General features: G+C 32.9%; 1 pseudogene; it reads left to right on the top strand.

Annotated features, from left to right (window-relative positions):
• Nucleotides 1–6,916: 6,916 nt before the first annotated feature.
• On the top strand, nucleotides 6,917–10,860 carry LOC148546146 (receptor-like protein 9DC3; annotated as a pseudogene).
• The last annotated feature ends 1,187 nt before the right edge of the window (nucleotides 10,861–12,047 follow it).

Below are 12,047 nucleotides of genomic sequence, written 5' to 3'. Positions count from 1 at the left end.
GCTCAATTTTTGAGGTGGAAAGAATTTGGCCAGAAAAGCACTGACTAGTTTTTCCCAAGAGTTCAGGCTTTCCTTAGGTTGTGAATCCAACCATATCCTAGCTCTGTCTCTTACAGCAAAAGGGAAGAGCATAAGTCTGTAGACCTCAGGGTCAACCCCATTGGTCCTAACAGTGTCACAGATTTGCAAGAATTCAGCTAAGAACTGATGAGGATCTTCCAATGGAAGTCCATGAAACTTGCAATTCTGTTGTATTAGAGAAACTAATTGAGGCTTCAACTCAAAGTTGTTTGCTCTAATGGCAGGGATAGAGATGCTTCTCCCATAGAAGTCAGGAGTAGGTGCAGTAAAGTCACCAAGCACCTTCCTTGCATTGTTGGCATTGTTGTTGTTTTCGGCTACCATGGCTTCTTCTTGTTTGAAAATTTCTGTTAGGTCCTCTCCAGAGAGTTGTGCTTTAGCTTCTCTTAGCTTTCTCTTCAAGGTCCTTTTAGGTTCAGGATCAGCTTCAACAAGAATGCCTTTGTCCTTGCTCCTGCTCATATGAAAGAGAGAAGAAGAAAGTATGGAATCCTCTGTCACAGTATAGAGATTCCTTGAGGTGTCATAGGAGAAGAATAGAAGGAAGAGGTAGAAGGGAGAGAATTCGAACTTATAGAGAGAGGTAGTCCGAATTGCACTTTGAGGAAGAGTGCTAGTCCCTTAAATAGAAGAAGATGAGAAGGGGGAAAAGAATTTTAGAAATTAAATTTTGAAAGATTTTGAAATGATTAAAAGAAATTTTGAAAAAATTGATTGATGATTTTCAAAAATTAAAATTGAGAAAGTAGTTAAGTGATTTTGAAAAAGATTTTGAAATCAGAAATAAAAAAAAGATATGATTGAAAATTATTTTGAAAAAGATGTGGTTGAGAAGATATGATTGAGAAAATATGGTTTCAAAAAGATATGATTGACAAACAATTAAAAAGATTTGATTTTTAAAATTAATGCCTTGGCTAACAAGGAATTTGAAGGATATGATTCTAACATTCAATTATTGAACCTTTCTTAACAAGGAAGAAATTTTTGAATCACATCTCTAATTGTTAGCAAGGATTTTCAAAAATAGTAAAAAATAGAAAGAAATTGATTTTGAAAAGATATGATTTGAAAAAGATTTGAATTAAAAACAAAATCTTCCCTCTTGTGCCATCCTGGCGTTAAACGCCCAGAATGGATACCATTCTGGGCGTTTAACGCCCAAAATACTACCATGGTTGGCGTTTAAACGCCAATTTTCCTTCCTCACTGGGCATTTTGAACGCCCAGCTTTTTCTGTGTAATTCCTCTGCTGCGTGTTCTGAATCTTCAATTCTCTGTATTATTGACTTGAAAAGACATAATTTTGAAATTTTTTTTTCTGAATTTTTAATGATGAGAAACAATCAAATTGCAACTAATCATGGAAAACTAAGATCAAACAAACAATGCATGTAAGACACCAAACTTAGAAATTTTCATATTAGAGACACTAACAAATTGAAAACACATATGAAAAACAACAAAAGACTTAAAACAATAGAATTTAAAGATCAGAACCAAGCGAATCATCAAGAACATTTTGGAGATCAATGAAGAATATAATGCATATATTCGAAAAATACAAGAAGAATAAAGACATGCAATTGACACCAAACTTAAAAATTGACACTAGACTCAAACAGAAGACACAAAATATTTTTGGTTTTTATCATTTAAAAATTTTTTGTATTTTTTTTTAAAAAATTATTGGGAAAAATAAAAATAAGAATTTCAAAAATTTTTAATAAGAATTCCAGGAATCATGCAATGTTAGTCTAAAGCTTCAGTCTAAAAAGATTAGACATGGCTAGCCAAGCTTCAGCAGGACATTACATACAACAGCCAAATTGATGAGAATCAATCAGCTTTTGTGATGATAAAAATATCATCTGAAACTCTAGAATTCATTCTTAAAAATTCTGAAGGATAAAAATAAAATAAAGTTACCTAATCTAAGCAACAAGATGAACCGTCAGTTGTCCAAACTCGAACAATCCCCGGCAACGGCGCCAAAAACTTGGTGCACGAAATTGTGATCATCAATGGCGCCAACAACTTGGTACGCACAATTGTAATCTCAACTCTTTTTCACAATTCCGCACAACTAACCAACAAGTGTACTGGGTCGTCCAAGTAATAAACCTTACGTGAGTAAGGGTCGATCCCACGGAGATTGTCGGCTTGAAGCAAGCTATGGTCATCTTGTAAATCTCAGTCAGGCGGATTCAAATGGTTATGGAGGATTGATAATTAAAAAATGAATAAAAGATAAAATAAGATAGAGGTACTTATGTAATTCATTGGTGAGAATTTCAGATAAGCGTATGAAGATACTTTGCTCCTCCTAAACTTCTGCTTTCCTATTGTCTTCATCCAATCATTCATACTCCTTTCCATGGCAAGCTGTATGTTGGGTTTCACCGTTGTCAATGGCTACCTCCCGTCCTCTCAGTGAAAATGGTCCAAATGCGCTATCACCGCACGGCTAATCATCTGTTGGTTCTCGATCATGTTGGAATAGGATCCATTGATCCTTTTGCATCTGTCACTACGCCCAACACTCGCAAGTTTGAAGCTCGTCACAGCCATCCCTTCCCATATCCTACTCGGAATACCACAGACAAGATTTAGACTTTCCGGATCTCAGGAATGGCCGCCAATAAATATCTTAGAGAAGAAATAAGCTTGAGTTGAATAGAAAAACAATAGTACTTTGCATTAATTCATGAAGAACAGCAAAGCTCCACACCTTAATTATCAAAATCTCATAACCATTTGAATCTACCTGACTAAGATTTACAGGATGACCATAGCTTGCTTCATCTTCTGCTACAGTGAGAAGCCAAGAGGTGGCTTGATGAGAGGACATAAGTCACTTCAACATGGTGGATTACTACAGTAGCGGAGGTTAACTTGATGAGAGGACATAAGTTAATCACTTATGGCTGCCATTGAAGGAATCAAAAAGTTATTGAGGAAGACAATAAGAAAAGTTAATCCAGAAAGACAAAGCATCTCCGAAACCTCAACCGTTCTATCACCACTAATTTCACACCTATCTAGTAATGTTTATTTATTTATTCTATTTTATGTGTTCTCCGTGACAAACTATATTTTTTATCCACCTAACTAAGATCTGCAAGATAACCACTGCTTGCTCAAACCGACAATCTCCGTGGGATCGACCCTCACTCACCTGAGGTATTACTTGGATGACACGGTATACTTGCCGGTCTATCTGTGCGAATTTTGCGGAGCAAGTTTCGTGCACCATTGAGTCTCACTTTTAAAAATTGATTGGATTTTGTTTTAAATTGAAGATGATGTAAAGAAATTTAAAATGATATAAAGTTTGAGAAAACAAAATTTTGTAGAGGAAATTATGAATGTCGAAAGTTTGGAACAAAAATATAAATTCTGCAGCTATAAAACTTTTTCAAGTCTGATATAGAATGTGTACGTGGACATGTGCACGCGACGCAAGCATTCTCCTCTGTCCGGGGGTCTCGTGTACGCGAGCACTAGCATGCGTATGCGAGCATGTATTTTGATGTATGCGTATGCGAGTTTTAAACATGTGACGCGGGGATTCCATTCGGATTGGAACACTCGCGTATGCGGATGCCCAATTTTCTATACATGCGTACACGGGACAGGGTCATGCGTACACATGACCTCTGTTTTTCTGAAAAATTATTTTCTTCACTTTTCAAGGATTCTCTAGCTTCCCAAACATTCTTTAAGTACCATTTAAGAATACCATCTAGTAATTAGGTCTTAGTATTACTAAACATGGGTTAGTGACTTAATTTAGTGAATTTCTGTACGAGTTTAGAAGATGAAGACTTAGGTTTCTGAAGTCGTGAAGGAACTGGTGGAGTACTATGTTGGTGATAACTTAGAGAACTTGGGATTTGATGATAGTGGATGATAAACTTATGAACTCAAGGACTAATGATGGTTATGATGAGTCGAGAACTCGGATATAAATGAGAAAAATTATTGATACACACTATTTTATACCGATATTTTTGAGATGCTATGTGCCTGGCAAGGGCGGTAGGTTAATCCCTTTTGTCGAGGTTGCGACGGCGGCGTAAGGATGGTGGTTAATCCCGCTTATGTTGAGATGTGAGGTCTGTGGCTGAGTATCCCACTCACATCCTTTCGAGTCATAATAGTGATCTAGGCACTATATCCCTGGGTAAATGAGCCGGACACTATATCCCTGGGGTTCCCATTTATATTCATGACCAAAAGACAATATTCCCATGAGAATGTGTCGGGTTAGCAGTTAAACCGACAATGTGATATCACAGCCAGTTAGGACAGGTATTACACATTTAGGTTGATAGGGTGTTATACGTTTAATCTTATTCTATTTTTTTAGAATATATTTGACCATATAAATATTAGTTCTAGACGTAGAATAGGATTTCTAAAAGAATAGCATAAGTCTAAGTAATTTTGTAAATATATTTGTAGCATATAGTTAACTTAGAATGCTTTTCTATTGCTCTCAACCTAGCATTTTTCATGATTAGGAACTGTGGATTTTGACAATACTTGAGACTCATATTTTTTATTGATACATTGAAAAAATTTAGTTATTATTCATTAAACTTAAATTATTTTGGATATTGAGTTACGTATTGTTCTTGTTTTGATTGATCATGAAATTTATACTCGTGAATTTCTAGAAGCAACATATGTATATACCATTTAAACATTCTTTTCTTGTGTGATTTTAGTCTCTTCTTACATTTGTAATCCTACCTTGTCTCATCTTTTAATTTTAATTGTCATTGCATGTATATATTTAAAATAATTGAGGCGTTGTTTGTTTTGGAGCCACTAACTATATAGTCTACCCTTATATCAACTCTAGTTAGCCACTTTGAGCCTCTTATTCCTTTTCATTGAAATATAGCACAATACAAGTCTAAGACAAAAAATTAATAAGTTACCTTGAACCTATCTCTTTAGGTAACCTTAGAATGTTATGTGTGTTTAGGCATAAAATTAAGAGTCTTACGTATGGATATGCAATAATCAAAATGAGAGGGGAAGAAGGAGGAATATTTGTATATATATATAAAAGAAAAAAGTGCATGTGTGTATATATAAAATATAAATAGCAAAAAAAATTAGGCAATTGTTAAGGTATATGGTTTAGAATAGGATAAATTGTGATTGTGGATTGGTTAAGTTTAGGCATAGGCACACATAAACTAACTTCATAAAGAAGTAGGCTATTTTAGTTCAATTTTTTCAAATCTTACCACACCCTTATTTTGGCTATGTTTCAACCATGTTAAAAGTCCTCTTAATTATATATTCATATAGTAAATGGTTCTTTAGGGTAAATCCTAGGAGAATGACAAGTTAAGGAAAGTATTTTGTAAGGATGAGTAGGATGAGAGTTTAACTTATACATGTATTTGAGAGAATGAGTGATACACTATTTTTTTCAACGAGACCCTATATTAATTAATGCATGAATGAGTAAATAGAAACTCAATTAGTTTTAAATTATTTGAAGCATTAAATATTTTTGTATCGCAAATTAAACCATCCTACATTTGAGAATAACACTTCAACAATTTACAATTCAAAAAAATAGTATTGCCAACCTAATATAAAAATAAAAAGTGGTGTTTTAACTCCTAAGTCTTAATATTTCAAAATATATATATATATATATATATATATATATATATATATATATATATATATATATTTATCTTTGCTTCAATTCATCGAAGGCTATTCATTCCTTTCTCTAATTTAGTGTTATAATGAGATGTACCTATAATTTGTTTATATGTTCTATTTTTTAAAAAAAATATATAAAAAGTATAAAAAATTAAGTGTGAGAGTACCTTGTAATATGTGTTAATGGTGGAAGAACTAAGAGGTTATCATGTGTCATGTGCATGTGATTTTATTATTATTATTATTATTATTATTATTATTATTATTATTATTATTATTATTATTATTATTATTATTATTATTATTATTATTATTATTGAGTTATGCTATGTATACACTAAAATTAGCCACCAAAATCAGTAGTCACCAATATAAAATACATGTTAAAAATACACATTTAAAATAAATTAAACTACACATGTATTTATACACAAATATATTGGTAGCTAATTTTAGTGGCTAATTTTAGTGTATAAATAGTATTTTTGATTATTATTATTAGGGTGATGCATCATGTCATGTATGTCTTGTGCAGTATGTGTGTCGTTTTTTAGTTGTGTTAAGCAGTAGATATTGAAGTAATTGCATGGCTATCGTCTGACAAAATTTTTTTCCATTAAGAAAAAACAATAATATAAAAAGTAAACAAAGACTCCTGTGACGTGGTGTATAGGTATAGTTAACTTCATACTTGTTAAAATTCAAAACGCTGGAAATGGGGTTCGAACCCTTCTCATTAAGGAATGCAATATGCATGGTAAATTATAAGAGTAAAGTGACAATTAGGTCCCTAAGAATTTTTCGTTCGGACAAGTTAGACCCTAAGGTAAAAAAGTAACAATTAGGTCCCCCAGAAAATAAAACGTGGACACGATACATTCTTTTGTTAGTAAGACTAACGGTGCCTCTAACGTAGACTGTTAATGTAAATGAGGTGTCCGTTAAATGCCACATTGGAATTACTCTAAATGATTTTGAATGTTGTTTAATTTTAACATGTCCCAAACCTTAATTGTCTAGAATCCCCAATTATTCACCCTGAAACAAAACAAAACCCTAGCACAATGCCAAATGAATAGCACCTTAAGCTCCCAAATGTAACTTCCAATTGTATGGAGCAATATACAAGTCTAGAACAATGGAGAATCCTGATCGATTGTTTTTGGGATGCCCAAATTTTAGAGTAATTGTTATCTCCTTCTTATAGCTGCTTTGATTTGTTCTGCGCAAAAAGAAAATGTTTTCATTTCTTGAATTCTTTTTTTACAGGAGAATTTACCATACTGCAAATTCTTTAAATGGCTAGATGAAGCTGTTGGGGATGAGGAAGTTATAGAAAGTGGAAAGCATGGTTGGGAGCAGAGATTGATGGATTTGGAGGAAAGAATTTTGGTGTTGGAGAAGCAGGAGTCTCCTAGAATTGTTGTTAGTCAATTTAGGGATGTTTGCTTTTTCTTTTTATTGGGTTTATGTTTGCAGTAGTTGTGTCTGTCTTGTATAGTGGTACTAGGTGAACTAGAATTGTTACTGTAAATGTAATGTAATTTGTTTACCATGAATGAAGTTAGCTGTGAAGTGCGAACCATTATTGTAAGCATGTAGTTTGTTTACAATGAATGATATTATCTGGTTGTTTAAAATGTTTGCGAAATCTGATAAACAACCATATCAATGATAAAAGCACAATATGTAATCCGAAGTGAAACATAATTAACATAGATAATAAACATTACCCAAAGTGAGTTAAGTACATCAGTAGACTAATGAAATTGCATCACCTGAATCCAAAATATGACCAAATTCACCCTAAAAACATAAAGCACAATACTATTGTGTTAAATCCAAAAGAAAATATCACCCCTAAAATAACATCATATCTGCCAAAAAGAAATATCATCCCCAAAATAACATAATATCTGCCAAAATAACATGTCCAAATCAAAATTTTTAAACCCAAAAAAATTAAGTCAAGATCCATTCAACCTAAGGAGATCAATCTTCTAATGCCATGGCCTAGGCCTAAAAATTTTAACATTCTTTAGGCTGGTCCAGTGTTTGTTGTTGTCCTGGTTTCTGCAGAGAGATGATCAGTTGGTCCTTGAGCTATTTGTGATTGTGAGGCAAGTTGTGGGTGAGGGGCTTGTGCAGGCTTAACAATAGCTTCTTTCTTCTTAAAAAGAGATAAATTTAGTGGCTTGTTTGATGAAGGCCTTGATTAGACTTTTCCTTTCCTTGATTGCCTTGGATGATTGCTCCTACACAATGCCAGACCAACATCAATAGCTGATATATTCCATAAATAGTAAATATAATAACAGGGTCACATTGTTAGCAATAGTAGCAGCACTACACTACAAGAAACATCGTTAAAATTGACTGCCAAGCTGTCGATAATATTAAAAATTGACGAAAAAATCGACAGCAGAAGTGGTCGCTATTAAGCTTGTCGATTTTTCAAAATTCTATTAAAATCGACGGCTTGCCAAGTTGTCGATAATAATCTAATAAAATGGCCAGTATTTCCGCCTATAATATGAGTTTGAGAATTTTGCTTGCTTAATAAAATCGACAACCTTGCCGTCGATATTATTATATAAAATCGACAATATTTTGTTGATATTTGATTCAATAAAATCGACAAAGGGGCCGTCGATTTAATTATTTAGATACTGACAAATTCTTAATAAAATGGACAACATTGCCATCGATATTATTATATAAAATCGATATCATTTTTGTCGATATTTGATTCATTAAAATCGACAAAAGGGTCGTCGATTAATTATTTAGATACTGACGGCTTCTTTGCCTGTATTTTGTTTTTTTTGTCTATTTTATATTTAAAAAGAGATAACGCTGCCGTCGATTTAATAGCTATATTTTTTAATTATTTTTTATTTGAAAAATAGTAGACAATTAATACAAATAAACTTTTAAATATAGAAATAAAATTTATACAAAATATTAGATAAATAAAATTATAAATATAAAAATAAAATTTATACTAAATATTATATAATGAGTTTACAAACTTATCAAAATAATAAATAATCATCTAACATAAAGACTCAAGACAAGATAAATAACTAAACTTAGACTTATTTTCGTTTAAACTGCAATCTACTAATAATACAAAATATTCAAAGCAAAATAAATAATCCTACTCATATTCATCTAAATAATGATGTATTATGTTTGGGGGACCGATGAAGATTGTGTTTCTTCTTGTTGCAAGGTATGGCCTCCAATTGGTACCAGCCACAAATTTTTGCCTAAATCCATATATTAGAGATGACTAACTAAAGAACAAGAATCCATATATAAAAGTTTATAGTAATAATAAATATGAGAAAAATGAATTAGGGTGAAAAATAAATTTTATGTTATACTATAAAATATTGGTTATGTATCTTGCCTATGAACCGTGAAGGCATGAATATATTAGAATCTAACAAGAAGGTATCTCTATAGGCAAATACTATAGTTGTTGATTCAATAGAAGTGAAGAATCACACACTATTAATCACTCAATTCATTAGGAAACCATGTGTTATTATTATTTTTTATTACAAGTACAAGAACCAGTTTGCAGCAGTGTTAAAAGAGATCATTACGAATTTTGCTACAAATGTTTTACTGCACAATAACTACAAATGTTCATCATAGCTAAATTAATCAAAGAATATTACATTGAATCATTATGCTAAGGAAATAAAATTGTCTTTGACTAATTCCCCAGGTATATCTCTTTCAAACTCAAAATAATATCACATCTACAAATACAAAATGATTACCAATATAGAAGTATAGAAGATTTGGATAGAATGGAGAAATCAAATCGGAATTCCTTTTTGTTATCATGTGTGTGCAAAATCTTTCCCCACATCCCCTGTAAGATTACTAGTACTTTCTTCCTTAGAATCATTACCCAGAATCATTTGACTTAGTTAAAAAACAGAACCACTTTTCAACAAAATTAGCAGAGCCATATATACTTTGAACATGTGAAAAGCATGCTTTGAACAAATAACATGTGAAGGGGCCTAATCATAAGTTATGTAAGAAGGAAGAACATACTCTATAACTCATAGTTCAGACATGCATCTTAATTTTCTTTTGCAATGGCTGAGAATTCTCTCATGGTCATTTCAGCAATTATCTTTTGAGCAATATTAACATCTTAGTCTTTCTTCCTTGAAAATATAAATAATTATGCAGGAAAACTTAGAATGAACTAACCTCTTGTATAGGTTTGTTATGATCTTTTGGGTTCACAAATTCATTAACCCCAAACTTCTTAGTTGCCAATAATAGTAAATGAGAAAATACCATCAATAAGTGAATCTCAATGGCAACCAGTTTGAAGGTTTATTGCCGAAATCTTTGTCCAATTGCACACAGCTTGTGGATTTGAATCTTGGAAACAATCAATTTGAGGATACATTTCCCAATTGGCTTCAAAATCTATTAAATTTGAAAATACTGGTCTTAAGAGGCGATAAGTTGCATGGTCCCATTGCCGAGTTGAAATCTGAAAAGATGTTTTCAAGTTTGATTATTTTTGACATATCAAGCAACAACTTTAGTGGTTCATTACTGAAATTATACATAAAAAATTTTCAAGCCATGAAGATTCCTGGGGATAAAGTGCATAGTTAGAGTTATTATATTCAAACTGGTGTGAGTATTTCTGAAGAAGGCAGAATTCAACCAGAATATGATGATTCTATAACTGCAACAATTAAAGGAACCAATACCCCTTTTGCAAAAATTCCAAGAGCCTTTTCAATTATCAATTTTTTAGAAAACAAATTTGAAGGAGAGATTCCAGATGTGTTTGGAGAGCTTCAAGCACTTATAAGCCTCAACCTATCACACAACAGCCTCATTGGTCTTATTCCCCGCTCTTTGGGAAATTTGACAAACCTAGAATCATTGGACCTCTCCTCAACTATGCTTGATGGGAAAATTCCTGCTGAATTGACCAATCTGAACTTTCTTGAGGTCTTGAATCTTTCCCAAAACCAATTGGTGGGACCAATACCTAGAGGAAAACAGTTTGATACATTTTCAAACAATTGATGGACTACTAATATAAACTTATTACCTTTCAACATTCTGTTCCTCATAGGAGCTTTCAAAGGAGATACAAACTCTTAGTCAAAACAGCTTACTGAAGGTGCCTTGTTAACACTGCTTCCATGTGTACAGTCACTTGAGCTATGCAAGAATGATTAGAAAACTTTGTAAGAGACTAACAGAAAGAAATGACCATTAAACTTTGTATATAACTCACAAGTCCTTTATGCAGAAGCTTAAAGTGTCTCTAATGTCCCTAGTAAAAAGCATTGCAAGACACTGAAGTTCTTTACAGATTTCTTCAGCATAAAACGAGGTTACATATAGTTGATCCGCACATTGAATCTAACTTAATAAAGAATTAGAGAACTAACACCGAAAATAGAGAAGAATCCTATAAATCCATGTCAGTCATGAAGAAAGAATACAAAATTGTAGGATAACACAAAAAAATGAACAAAAGTAGTAATGACACTCACAATGCTTTTCTTCCTTCATCATTCTTTGAATTGAAGACCTATATCATTGAGAAAAGTAGTGAATCATCTACAAATGCTGAGAAAATTTTTTATTGATGAAAACAATCAATTGAAGAATGAGAGAGAGAGAGAGAGAGAGAGAGAGAGAGAGAGAGAGTAACTGATTTTGATTGAGCACAGTCAATTGAAGGCAGCAGCAACAACGGCACAGAGAGACGAAGCGATTGATGAAATGTGATGAATTGATTACGCTAACTAGGTATCAGTAATATTGATGTGATTGTTATTAACAAACGTAAATTCAGAATTTCATTATGAAAATAGTAGATACAACAACTGCAAAAATAAATATAATAATCAGAGGAACTTACATGAAGAGGATGGCGCGGCGGCGGGCTCGACGGAGGAGGAGAAGAAGAAGAAGAAGAAAATCTGCTCTCTGATAGAGGACAGCGGGTTTTCTCAGTCATCGGAGAAGAAGAAGCTCTACTGATTTGCTCTCTACCTCTCTCCGTGACGATGACTCCGCCTCTGGTATCTACTCTCAGGCGTTGGAGAAAAAGAAGAAGCGGCTTCACTCTGAACTTTAATTCTCTGGAGGTTTGGGGTTAATATTTGGGAAATTGATCAAAACGAAGGACGCGGGTAATAAACGCGGGCATAATTTTTTGTTGATAAAATCGACAGTAAGTTTGTCGATTTTAGTTAAAA

This window comes from Arachis ipaensis, chromosome B9 (genome assembly GCF_059453495.1).
Source record: "Arachis ipaensis isolate K30076 ecotype BB chromosome B9, ASM5945349v1, whole genome shotgun sequence".
NCBI lineage: Eukaryota > Viridiplantae > Streptophyta > Magnoliopsida > Fabales > Fabaceae > Arachis > Arachis ipaensis.
This window is presented reverse-complemented; position numbering and strand designations above follow the sequence as displayed.